Source organism: Ovis aries, chromosome 2 (assembly GCF_016772045.2).
Source record: "Ovis aries strain OAR_USU_Benz2616 breed Rambouillet chromosome 2, ARS-UI_Ramb_v3.0, whole genome shotgun sequence".
In the NCBI taxonomy this organism is placed as follows: Eukaryota; Metazoa; Chordata; class Mammalia; order Artiodactyla; family Bovidae; genus Ovis; species Ovis aries.
Window position 1 is genome coordinate 180826111 of NC_056055.1, and position 13719 is coordinate 180839829.

Consider the following 13719-nt stretch of genomic DNA (forward strand, 5'->3'; position numbering starts at 1 on the left):
ATCAAGAAAATAGTGATAGCATTATCCTCCTAAAAATGGTTGTGATATTAAGGAAATGACATATATATGGAAAGTACCTGTCCCATAGTGGGAATATTGATTACAGTTAACCTCTCTTCTCCATACATTTTCTTAAATTTCAACTATTATCCTGAGGAAGTATCTAGCTTTCATATAAAAGGTTGAAATTTCCTCAGAAACTTGGAAAACCTAGGGGAAATTTAGTATGATGTTACAGAAGAAAAGCAGAAGTATAGACAGCATTGGTAGCAATGAAGAGAAAGCATACTTCATACATGCTCAGTCACACATGTGCATAATATGCCCACACAACACACAAACTAAATCCCACATGAAATAACTCATTGAAAAATCAGCAGGGAATAGACTCTGAAACTTGCTGTTATTTTAGGATATATTGAACTGAACTGCTGCATTTTCATATGGCAAACTGAGGGACAGATGACATTGTTAATGAAAAATTTTATGTCAATATGAGAATAATGACATTTGAAATGTTGACTTTGGCTTCTTAGTAAGGATCATTATATAGAACAATTTGTACCCCAGCAGAGCCTTGTGAAACAGAAATTATAACCCTTAGCAGTCAGGAGAGATTACAAATATAAACTGAAATAACAGAGTCAGGGCCTTCTTTGAATGTTATGTTCCAGGTTTGCTAAATGGATGTTGGAAAAATTTGGGAAAAAAAGGAGAATCAATAAAATTATGTAAAGAAAAATGAAATATAAATTTATGTCTTTTAAAAAATAATTAGAAGACAGTAAGGACAGACTAACTGTACTTTCAAATTAAAATTATTCTAAAATGAGTTTTTTTTGTGCTTGTTTTTTTTTAAAAAGAGCAATATCTAGGAGGTTTTTGTTTATTTGTTTGTTTTAATTGTTTATCTAACAGAATAAAACCAGGCAGAGAAGTCCCCAAGGAAACGCTTAAACACTTCATTGCTGTTTGCCATTTGGTCCTTCATCTTCTAAGCTCCTACCGTATTTCCTTTTAAAGATTTATAATGTTTGTCTCAATCACAAATGCAATCTAAGTGTGAATAAATAAGTGTATTATCTTTTAAGACCTCCCCGCTTCATGTTCCTTTAAAGAGAAGAGGTGCTAAATGTCTCTTCATAGCCTATTTGGCCGTAGTTGTCCCACCTGTGGTTTTAAAATCGGCAGATGAATGGATAAGAAAGCTGTGGTACATATACACAATGGAGTATTACTCAGCTGTTAAAAGAATTCATTTGAATCAGCTCTGATGAGATGGATGAAACTGGAGCCGATTATACAGAGTGAAGTAAGCCAGAAAAACACCAATACAGTATACTAACACATATATATGGAATTTAGGAAGATGGCAATGACGACCCTGTATGCAAGACAGGGAAAGAGACACAGATGTGTATAACGGACTTTTGGACTCAGAGGGAGAGGGAGAGAGTGGGATGATTTGGGAGAATGACATTCTAACATGTATACTATCATGTGAATTGAATCGCCAGTCTATGTCTGATGCAGGATGCAGCATGCTTGGGGCTGGTGCATGGGGATGACCCAGAAAGATGTTATGGGGAGGGAGGTGGGAAGGGGGTTCATGTTTGGGAATGCATGTAAGAATTAAAGATTTTAAAATTTAAAAAATAAAAAACTAAAATTAAAAAAAAATAATAGATCTGCAGTCATTTCCTCATTTCATTAAAGAAATCCTGGGAAAGAAGTCGTATTGATACTGTTGATAGTCTCCAAAATGTAAAGATAGTAACTGGGCTGAAGGCAACTTGGATGGGCCTTCAGCTAACAGAGCACCATTAGGAAGTGGTGCAGGGGCAAATCTTGTCAACAAGATACCAGCTCCTTCCACTAAAGCCGGGAGAATGGCACCTATTGCAGCTGACACAACCATGGCTACTGGTAGCTTTCTTGCTGCCATCATGGTTCTTGTGAAAGCATCACTCTTTTTTTTTTTTTTTAGTTTTTATTTTTAAATTTTAAAATCTTTAATTCTTACATGCATTCCCAAGCATGCTGCATCCTGTGTCAGACATAGACTGGCGATTCAATTCCTAAATTCCATATATATGTGTTAGTATACTGTATTGTGTATATGTACCACAGCTCTCTTATCCATTCATCTGCTGATGGACATCTAGGTAAAGCATCACTCTTGATGGAGTTCTAGGGATCTTCTTTCTCTCTGACTTGAACCATTATAATCAGTCATGGAAAGCAGACCTCTCCCAACTGCAAAGCTGTCTCCAACTGCAGAGCCCTGATTTTAATAGCTGTCAAACTGCTTCCTAGTCTGTGGTTTACTCCCAGCAGAGAATTGTGAAAACCTTTGCTTACTTGAAGGATACCCCCATCTATGCATCTCATCTTGAAGTCCCCACTGCAGTCATCCATGATTCTCTAGGGGCTGGCCCACATACTCTTTTATCTTGACTTCATGGCTAAATAAGTTTTTAAATTCAGTTTAATCTAGAGGCATTGTTGATTAAATTTTAGATAACAGCTTGGTACCTGATTGAGATAATGAGAACACAAGACAGACTTACTGATCTCTATTTTGTACTGTGTGAATTTAGAGCATAGTCAATTTAAAGGTCTGCTAGTTAGAAAGCGCTGCCTCTTTATTACTACAACTAAAACCTTTTGGACTTTAATTTTATCTTTGTTCAAAGAATTAACATCCTTTTAAAAGTTCTTCAATCACAGAATGGAATTATTTTTAAAGAAAAGTTAGCTCCTTTAGGTTTTACTTAAAAGATAGATTTTTAAACTCTTAGATATCAGTTAAGGTCTGTCCATTTTATTGAATATACATGCGTTGGATTAATTAAATTTAAAATGTGACAAATGTAGATTGAAGGGAAAGAAACCTCACTAAGTAGAATTGTTCAAACCTAGTGTGTACTTTAGGGCTTCCCTGGTGGCTCAGTGGTAAGAATCTGCCTGCCAATGCAGGAGACATGGGTTTGATTCCTGGGTCAGGAAGATCCCCTGGAAAAGGAAACGGCAAGCTACTCCAGTGTTCTTGCCTGGGACATCTCATGGACAGAGGAGCCTGTTGGGCTGCAGTCCATGGAGCTGCAGAAGAGTCAGGTATGACTTAGTGACTAAACAACAACAAACAAGTGTGTACTTTAATTGGGAATTTTCAAAATATGAAACTTTTTATCACTGCAGCAAGCAAACAGAATCCCTATTTATACAAGTCCTCTTTTCTAAAGAATTTTGAATTTGAATGTCTACTCACAAACAAAAAGAGAGGCTTTGTCTTTTTTCCTTTGATATAATGTGGTTATTAGATGTTTGATTTTAAAACTTTATAGAAGAATCTTTTGGAGGCAGACATGTTGGTAAATCTGTTTCTGTAGCCAAGAATATGAGTAAATCCCAAGCTCTCATCTTGGTGAACTTCATTTATCATCCTGTCCCTGCACCATCTTTGTACAATTTCATCCTGGACCAAGATTTCATGGCACAGAATAATATTCTGGGCATCAAACCATAGCATATGAACAAGTGGATGGCCCAAATGTTTGTTTGAAAGCGTAAATGTGCCTCTCTCACTGGGCACTGGTTGAGAGGGTTGAAGCCCATTAGTTGTAATTGCAGTTCAGACTAGAAGAAACTGTGTCCAGATGAGAAAAAATTTAAATGTTTGTGTGGATTTGGATTTTAACAGCTTCTGTCACATTCCATCACTGTTTACTTGAGTATTTCCCCAATCTGCTCTTCCAGCACTGCATTTCTGCATGCTTCTTTACAGCACTCATTGTTTTCAAAATGTGGTATGCCATTCTCTCCTTTCCAGTCTCAGTAGTTATGTTTGCAATTTAATATTAATAAGTGGTCAGTAAAAATATAGATCACTATAAGCTTAAGTTCTGAAATAATATTGAGGATATAGTGTAATATTTGCTCTGTGATCCCATGGACTATAGCCAGTCAGGCTCCTCTGTCCATGGAATTCTCCAGGCAAGAATACTGGAGTAGCCGTTTCCTTCTCCAGGGGATCTTCCCAACCCAGGGATTTAACCGGGGTCTCTTTCATTGCAGATAGATTCTTTACCATCTGAGCCACCAGAGAAGTCCAATATTTACTTACTTTTACATTTTATTTACTTCTAAATTTTTCTTTCCTTTTTGTTCTTACTGATCTGAAGGTGCATCTCAGTCTTAGTTAAAATGTTATTCTTTTCAGAATTAAATATTGGGAATTCTCTGGCGACCCAGTGGTTATGACGCTGCACTTTCACTGTCATGGAGCTGGGTTTGATCCCTGGTTAGGGCTTCTCTTGTGGCTCAGCTGGTAAAGGATCTGCCTGCAGTGCAGGAGACCTGGGTTTGATCCCTGGGTTGGGAAGATCCCCTGGAGAAGGGAAAGGCTACCCACTCCAGTATTCTGGCCTGGAGAATCCCATGGACTATATAGTCCATGGGGTTGCAAAGAGTTGGATATGACTGAGCAACTTTCACTTTCCACTTTTCCTCAGGGAACTAAGCTGTATGATGTGGCCCCAAAACAAACTAACAAAAAGCCCCTAATTAATGTTGATTGTGATGTTTAATTTCTAAACCCAAAGGAGCCTAAAGTATAAAATTTTTGCGTAAAGAAAATACATGGAAGGAAGTTTGTAGTGTTGAGCCATGCTGCTGCTGCTAAGCCGCTTCAGTTGTGGCCGACTCTGTGCGACCCCATAGACGGCAGCCCACCAGGCTCCCCCGTCCCTGGGATTCTCCAGGCAAGAACACTGGAGTGGGTTGCCATTTCCTTCTCCAATGCATGAAAGTGAAAAGGGAAAGTGAAGTCACTCAGTCGTGTCCGACTCTTAGCAACCCCATGGACTGCAGCCTACCAGGCTCCTCCATGAGTGCTGGTTGAGCCATGAGTGAGTAATAAATATGGTCTGTCAATGACACTGTTCAGAACGCTACTGTCATGGGAGGAAGAGCATGCCTTACATAAGGCAAAGCTGCTGGTCTTCCAGTGGTACAGTCAACACTGAGATAGGGTGTATCAAAGAGGTAGAGTACAGCAGACTTTGAGAAGTATGTTAATAACACACTACGGAGAAATATGTAGGGCAGGTACCAACTGTGATACTGGGATGTGCACTTTGGTGCTGTCCTCGAATGTTGGCACAGCTGTACTGTTTGTATATAGCTGTTTAAGACATTGAAGACAAACCAGTGAATCTTACTAGGGGAGGAAACAAAGGATGCAGATCAAAGTTTAAAAATTATTTCAGATATTATTGCTGGTTGCTTATAGTTATGGGTTATTCTATCACCAATTTAGAATGTACTATACATATATATATATTTATTCATTTCATTTTTTATAATGTTGTATCAATATATTAGTCCACCAGAATTCCTCCCAGAACAGTCTCCTTTCTTACTACTTTATTGTTCTTATGACATATCACTGTGACTATTGTTAATTAATTAAACAAGGAAGTCCTTAGACTAAAGTGGCTCTAATGTTTTGGATGCCTACTAAGCAAACCAAAACCTAAGCCAGAATCAATGAACCAAAATCCAAAAAAACAAAACTAAAGAACAACTGATCACAAACTGCCTGCTAGGATTTTCCAAATAAGTCAACTGCTTAAGCTATAGCCAATCAAATAATATATTTGTTTTTCTTCTGTGTCTTCTCGCAGGGAGCTCCTAAGCATTTTTAGTTTGACATTGTCCAATTTGAATTGGACCTTAAATAGACCTTTGGAAAAAAAAATAATGTGCCTCGGTTTACCTTTTAACACTTCTTATATCTCTAAAACAAGAGGAACCTTTTTCTGAGAGCTTCCAACCTTTTCTCTTTCACCTGGAAGGTAGACCTCTCAGGCTGATTTTGTTTTATAAATTACAAATGTCTTATGAGTGTTGGTGGCTATCCGATATTATAATGGAACCTGAGCATTGATATTTATTTTGGTTGGCATGTCCAATTTATGAAATTCAAATTTTATTTTCATAACCTGGCTTACAAAGGGTATATTAAGTGAACACAAGTTTTAGAGGCTTGTTGGCTTAGTAGACTCAATTAATAGAAAAGGACAACTGTCTAGCTATCAAAAGCTGTGAGAGTTTAGAGTGGGGAAGAAGAAAATATACCTTCCTCCTTAAAAATTCTTTTATTAATACCTTAGTAATCTCCTACATGACATCACTTACTCCTATTTCATGTATTCTCTTTGTATATCTGCTTTGGCTTTCCTAAAACAATACAGTTAATTTTATAGAGGGAATACCTAATTTCAAGTCCCAAGATGGGCAGTGCCAAAGAATGTTTAAACTACCACAAATTGTACTCATTCACATGCTAGCAAAGTAATTCTCAAAGTTTTCCAACACTCAGAGTTTTCAAAGGCTTCAACATTGTGTGAAGTGAGAACTCTCAGATGTTCAAGCTGGATTAGAAAAGGCAGAGGAACCAGCAATCAAATTGCCAACATCCATTAGATCATAAAAAAAGCAAGAGAGTTCCAGAAAAATATCCACTTCTGCTTCATTGACTACGTTAAAGCCTTTGACTGAGTGGATCACAACAAATTGTGGAAAATTATTTAAGAAATGGGAACACTAGACCACCTTATCTGTCTCCTGAGAAATCTGTATGCAGGTCAAGAAACAACAGTTAGAACTGAACATGGAAAACTGGACTGGTTCAAAATTGGGAAAGGAGTATGCCAAGGCTGTGTATTGTCACCTTGCTTATTTAACTTATATGCAGAGTACGTCATGTAAAATGCCAGACTGGATGAAGCACAAGCCAGAATCAAGATTATAGAGGAAAATGTCAATAACATTAGATATGCAGATGATACCACCCTTATGGCAGAAAGCAAAGATGAACTATGCCCCTTGATTAAAGTGAAAGTGGAGAGTGAAAAAGTTGGCTTAAAACTCAACATTAAAGAAACAAAGATCATGGCATCCAGTCCCATCACTTCATGAAAAATAGATGGGGAAACAATGGAAACAGTGACAGACTTTATCTTCTTGGCTCCAAAATCAGTGCAGATGGTGACTGCGGCCATGAAATTAAAAGCCAGTTGCTCCTTGGAAGAAAAGGTATGACAAACCTAGACAACATATTAAAAAACAGAGACATTGCCAACAAAGGTCCATCTAGTCAAAGCTACAGTTATTCCATTAGTCATGTATGGATGTGACAGTTGGACCATAAAGAAGGTGGAGTGCTGAAGAATTGATGCTTTTGAACTGTGGTGTTGGAGAAGGCTCTTGAGAGTCCCTTGGACTGCAAGGAGATCCAACCAGTCAATCCTAAACGAGATCAGCCCTGACTATTCATTGGAAGGTCTGATGCTGAAGCTGAAGCTACAGTTCTTTGGCCACCTGATGCTTAGAGCCAACTCATTAGAAAAGACCCTAAAGCTGGGAAAGTTTGAAGGCAGGAAGGTAATAACAGAGGACAAAATGGTTGGATGGCATCACCACCTCAATGGACATGAATTTGAGCAAGCTCTGGGAGGTTGTGAAGGACAGGGAAGCCTGGAGTGCTGCAGTCCATGGGTCTCAAAGAGGTGGACATGACTGAGTGACTGAACAACAACCTAATTTCATATGTTCTTTAGAATAGTACTGGGCAGTGCAATGACCTGGCTTTTCAGTGTTCCTTCCCACCACTGCTTTCAGGAAGTTTGCAATCTTACATCTTGAAAACCACTTTTAGTTCCTGCAATGGACTACAGCTAGTTCAAGTTTTATGGTTTTATTCATATTGTCTCTATTATCTTCCTATTACAGTGGGACAGTTTTCTGACATTCTTTGAAGCTTTAATGAAACTTTTTTTTTTTTTCTCTTTCAAATTCTTCTTGGAGTTTACTTCTTTTGACCTGAGATATGTGCTCTTTTTATGTGCTTACTTAATGCTTATGTATTTAATAATAGTTGCCTTTTAACGTTTTTTGGTTCAGTTACTTCTCCCAACAACCCTATTGAGTAAATAACCGTAATTATTATCAGCCTCTTCTTATATATAAGGAAACTGAAGCAAAACAAACAAACAAACAAAACAAAACAAAAAACCTGCAAAAACTAGTACTTGCCTAATGTCTCACAGGTAAGTGATAGAATGAGTTTTAAAGACAGAAGGTCTAGTATATATACCAGTGCTGTTCAACAAAAATCTGAGTACAAATTTGATTTAATTCATAAATTTTCTAAAGAGCACATTGAAAAAGCTAACAGAAACTGGTGAAATTAATTGTATTAATTTATTTTGTTTAATACAATATATCCCAAATAACATTTTGACATGGAATCAGTATTAAAAATCAGTATTAAAAATGAGGTATCTTATAATTTTTATACTGTCTTCAAAATGCAGTATATATTTTATAGTTAAAGCATATCTCAATTTGGCCTAGAGTTTTACATTAAATGTGGTTAATTGCTATCTTTTGTCAATACTGGACGGCTTTACTCTTAATCACTGTACTCTTTGTATTGAAATAGTTTTATTTGCCGATATCCCCCACTGAATTCTGAACTAAATGAGTGAGGATGTTTTGTATCTTTAGTACATAGACTAGGTATTGCCTGATATGTAATAGAAACAGTGCCCTTTTATTGAATTTTGTTGCTGAAGTACATTGTCAAGTTGAAATTTCAAGAGATTCAAAATACTTGATTAAATATATACATTTGCCATTTTTGAGCAGATCATGAGAAAAAATTGAGAAGATATCCAGGAAAATGGTCGTGTCAAGAACAGGATATACTTAAGATTCCATTTTAAGAATATTATTATATATAAGGATAATATAATATTATAATAATATTATTATTATATTATTTTATCTTGTTTGGTAAAATCATGAGTGGAATCATGCTGCATGCATTGTAGATGCCTAATCAATCATTTGTAATTTGATTTTTTTTTTCCTTGAGCCAGGGCTAGTAACCTCAACTCCTACAGGTGTTTATTATTTATTTGAAATCCTATCCAACTTGCCATTAGTTTGGACAAGCTGGGACAGTTTCTCGAAATGAACTCTATTATAGTGAAATCGTTCCATCTGTTTTCCCCAAATGAAGGCAGCTTCCCTTGATGCTAGTCAAAGAGTGAGGGCTCCTTGACTCAGAACCAGATGCAAGCTTAATACCAGCCTTCCATTTCAGCTCAATTACATTCTTGGCAGCCTATGAGACTCATGGGGTAAACTTTTTATAACAATTATCAATATCAGCCAATTTTTCAGAATGGGCAAGAATAAACTTCAATAGCTCCAAGATGAGTTTTCAGTGTTCCAAAGGTTCTGTCTGGCTGACTGCCATGGAGAATATTGGAGCATAAAGAGTGCAGTTTTATGCAACATTCTAGAAAACAGCTAACTTTATGTTTACTGAGATTCTGCTCTTTTTTTGGTACAGTTTTTTTTTTTTTGTATGTGTGTGTGAGATAAGGAAAATGATTATTTTCCTGTGATATTTTATATATGGAACTGCACCTGTGTGTGTGTGTGTGTGTGTGTGTGTGTGTGTGTATGAATATTTTCTAGCAATGCTTGGAGACTGGCCTCTCATTGACTCTCTCATAAAACTATTGTGGAACAAAGAGAGAGAGAGCATTCTACTGATGGCCTATAGGCTCAAAAATAACCTGAAACTTTCAGATTCTCTGTAGACTGGTATGCGTTTATTGGGGTTGAAATTTTGTTAGCAGTAGAATTGGAATTCAGGCTAATTTGAAATATAAACTCCTTGAACACAAGAATGGCTAAGTCCTCTCATTATTTAGTATTTTTTTGTCTTATAACATCAGATACCTCATTATACAAGGAACTATTAATTATATTGAGTGTCCATAATCACAAAAGTTAAATTCTTTTTCTTTTTAAATTATAATAGGGCATCTAGATTTATCTCAGGGTTCAAGTGAAAACTTCCCTTTCCTCAGAAATCTAAATTTTAGCACCATGCTGCTCTAAAAACAAAAGCAAATATTTTCTATAAAATAGAAGAGGGGAAGACATTATAATTGTCTTCTTGCCTCTGAGCAAGGCTCCAATGGGTTCAACACATGGAAGCAGGATTTTAAAAAAGCACCAGAGACCACCTGAACTTGGCTTCCTCAGAATTCAACCACAAAGACTCTGAAAGCATAAGAAATAGCAGTACTTCAACAATGACTTTTGAACATAGTGACTTCTCACATAAGTAATTTTTAACTTGGTTTATACAACTATGCATGCATGCATGCTCAGTCACTTAGTTGTGTTCAACTCTTTGTGACCCCATCGCCTATAGCCCACCAGGCTCCTCTCTCTTCATGGGATTTTCCAGGCAAGAATACTGGAGTGAGTTGCCATTTCCTTCAACTTCGTATTGCATAAAAGAATATCTTATAGCCATTACAAAAGTGTAAAATTGTATTAAAGGATTTACAATAACCTTTTAATCAATAGGCTTATAATTGACATAAAAATTCATCAAGTCTGATTTAAAATATTTAATATAAAAAGATAGAGCTAGGTATATTGTCTTCTTAAGTGTTTTCTAGAGAAACAAGGCCAATTATCTGTCTATTATCTATCTATCTATTAGAGAGAAGAAGAGAGAGGCAGGGAAATGGAGAGAGAGCAATGAGAACAAGGAATACTAGTGGGTGTCATTCAGTCTCAGTCTGATGTGCCAAGAACCAGGAGGACTAATATCTGAGGGTAGGAAAAGAGACACCCCAACTCAAACAAAAAGAGCAAATCCACTCTTCTCTTGCCTTTTTGTTCTATTTAGACCCTCATTGGACTAGATACTACCCACCTACATTGGTGGTCTTTATTCAGTCTCTCTCAAATGCTAATGTCTTCCAGAGGCATGCTCACAGACATATGAAGAAATAATGTTCTACCACCCATTTGAGAATCCCTTCACCCAGTCAAGGTAACACATAAAGTGAGCTATCTCAAGAATGCATAGAACTTTAATTTCCTTTTTAACATTTCCATTCACTTCTAAAATATATTGTGTTACTATTTAAGTCATAAATGCAGGATGAATAGAAAACACCAGGAGCTATCACCCTACCTAGATGATGATTGTATTGGCAGAATCTGTCTGATATAACTATTTTGAAACCTTGGAGTCTATAGAGGCTTGTAACTTCCAGGAGGAGGTTTGGGTAGCAAATTATAGACGATATCAGTCAGTTTCAGCTCTTAGTGCAGTACCAGCTACCCATCCCTCACACCTCAAGCTGGGGCAGAAAGCAGTGCATATATTCCAGGAGAATCTTGCAGAAGCCAGAGTGAACAAAAAGACCCTATCTTCTAACTATTAGCAATCAGTGTTCTTATGACTGATTGTTGCTTCTGATCACAGAGGTACAGACAAAGAAGTGGGATCTTTGTTATGCCTACCTCTAGTGTTGCAAGCTCCCCTTCTTTTGGCCAAAGTGACTTATTTCCAGTGATATTTAAAGGGCTATCATCTTCCACCCTTGTCTTTTCTTTTCATTCTTTTCTTTTATTTCCCCCTCCGTATTGGGAGCCAAACATTGAAGACTGTCACCTTCATTCCCAGGGGAAAGCACAGAATCAGAAAAGATCTGAAAAACTCATAAGCTTATACATCAGTGATCTTCAGCTCAGCTAGCTTACAATAATCAAAACAAAACAAAAAAACCCCAGCAAACTCTGGGGAAGGAGGATAATCTAGTTTCCAGAATTATCACACTACTACATTTAAATGAATAATTAATTACCAACCAAAGGTTAAAAGGTATAAAATGGGACAGGGAATTGTAACCTATTCAAAGGTAAATGAAAAGTGAACCTTCAATAACTGTCCCAACAAAGGGACCATAGTAACTGTTTCTGAAAAAGTCTGGTGGGAGATCAACTAGACAAAGATTTTTAAACAACAATTTTATGCATGCTCATACAGCTAACAGAAGACATGGAGAATGTGAAAAAGGTAATATATATACAAAATATAAATATCAATAAGAAGACAGAAAACATACAAAGAATCCAAAATGAAATTCTGGAGCTGAAAAGTGAAAAAATAGAAGTGCAATTTTTTTCAATAATATTATCAGCAGATGTCTTACCAGATGAATTGGGGGCCAGAAGGCAGTAGGGTAATATATGCAAAGTGCCAAAACATTGTTTTAAAAAAGCTCAACCAAAAAATCAATATCCAGAAAAAACATCCTTCAAAGGTGAGAGAGACATTAAGACATCCCCAGGTAAATAAAAGCTAAAGGAACACAATAGTGTTAAAATGTTCTGCAATAAATTCTAAAAGAGAGCTATACATGTTGAAATGAATGGACACTGGACTGTACCTCAAAGTTGTAAGAAGAAATAAAGATTTCAATAAAGGTAAATACATAGAAAATTATAAAATTTATAGTTATTGTAGCAATGGTTTGTAACTTCATTTTTTTTTTTTGGTTTTCTATATAATACAGTAGGTTAATACATTTAAAAATAATGTATTAGTCTAAAAGCTAATATTATTGTAAACTGGTTTGTAACTCCACATTTTATTTTCTACATAATTTAAGATACTAATGCATTAAAATAGTTTGTTTCTGGACACACAATATAGAAATGTATAATTTTGTGACATCAACAACTAAAAGGATTAGGAAAGTAAAGCTATATAGAAGCAGCAATTTGTATGTTATTGAAGTTAAGCTAGTATAAATTCATATTGACTGCTACAACTTTAAGGGTGCTAAATGTACTCCCCACAGTAACTACAAAGAATTAGCTATAGAATATACACAAAAGGAAATGAGAAAGATATTTAAATATTTCACTATAAAATATCAACTATACACAAAAGATTAATGTAGGAAATGACAACAAAAATAATGAGCCTCATAGACCACAAATACACACAAAATGACAGGTATCTTTGCTTATCAGTAAAAATATTTTAGAATTTAAATTAGTAATTAAATGTAAATCAATTAAATTCTGAAAGACAAGATTATCAAAATGGATAAAAGTGTATAACCAGTGTATTTTATCTATAGGAGACTCACTTTCAATACAAAGACAAGAAGTTAAAGCCAAAAGATAGAAGATACTTCATGCAAATAGTAACCAAAAGAGAGCATCTGTGACTCTACTAATATTTAAAATATACTTTAAATCAAAAAAGTTTGCAAAAGACAACATTATGTATTAACAGATGGCTCAATTCAAGAAGATATAACAATTATAAACATTTATACATGTAATAAAAGAAAATCAAAATATATGAAGCAAAAATTGACAGAATTAAAAGAAATTAGGTATCTCTGCAATAATACCTGGAAACTTGAACATTCTGCTCACAACAATGGATTGAAAAACCAGATAGGAGATAAATAAAGAAATAGAATATTAGAACAACATAGTTACCCCCCTACCTCTAACAGAGAGAGCAATCTACCCAAAAATAAGAGAACAGATGTTCTATTCAAATGTAGATAGGGCATTTTTTAAAGTAGGCTATATGTTAGTTCACAAATTTAATCTCAATGGATTTTAAAATGTAGATGCCATACAAAATATGTTCTGTGATCACAATGGGATAAAGTTAAAAAATCAATAACAGAAGAAACACTTTAAAATTCACAAATCTGTGGAAATGAGACAGCACATTCTTTAAAATTTAATGGAACAAGGAAGAAATCACAAGGGAAAGTAAAATAAACTTAGATATAAATT

The 13719-nt window shown here is 35.6% G+C and overlaps 1 protein-coding gene and 1 pseudogene across 2 annotated transcripts in view; one reads left to right on the forward strand and one right to left on the reverse strand.

The window, feature by feature from the left end:
• DPP10 (dipeptidyl peptidase like 10) overlaps window positions 1-13719 on the forward strand; it is a 770042-nt gene that overhangs the window by 353339 nt on the left and 402984 nt on the right. The window lies entirely within an intron of this gene.
• On the reverse strand, window positions 1703-3618 carry LOC114112868 (mitochondrial import inner membrane translocase subunit Tim17-A-like; annotated as a pseudogene).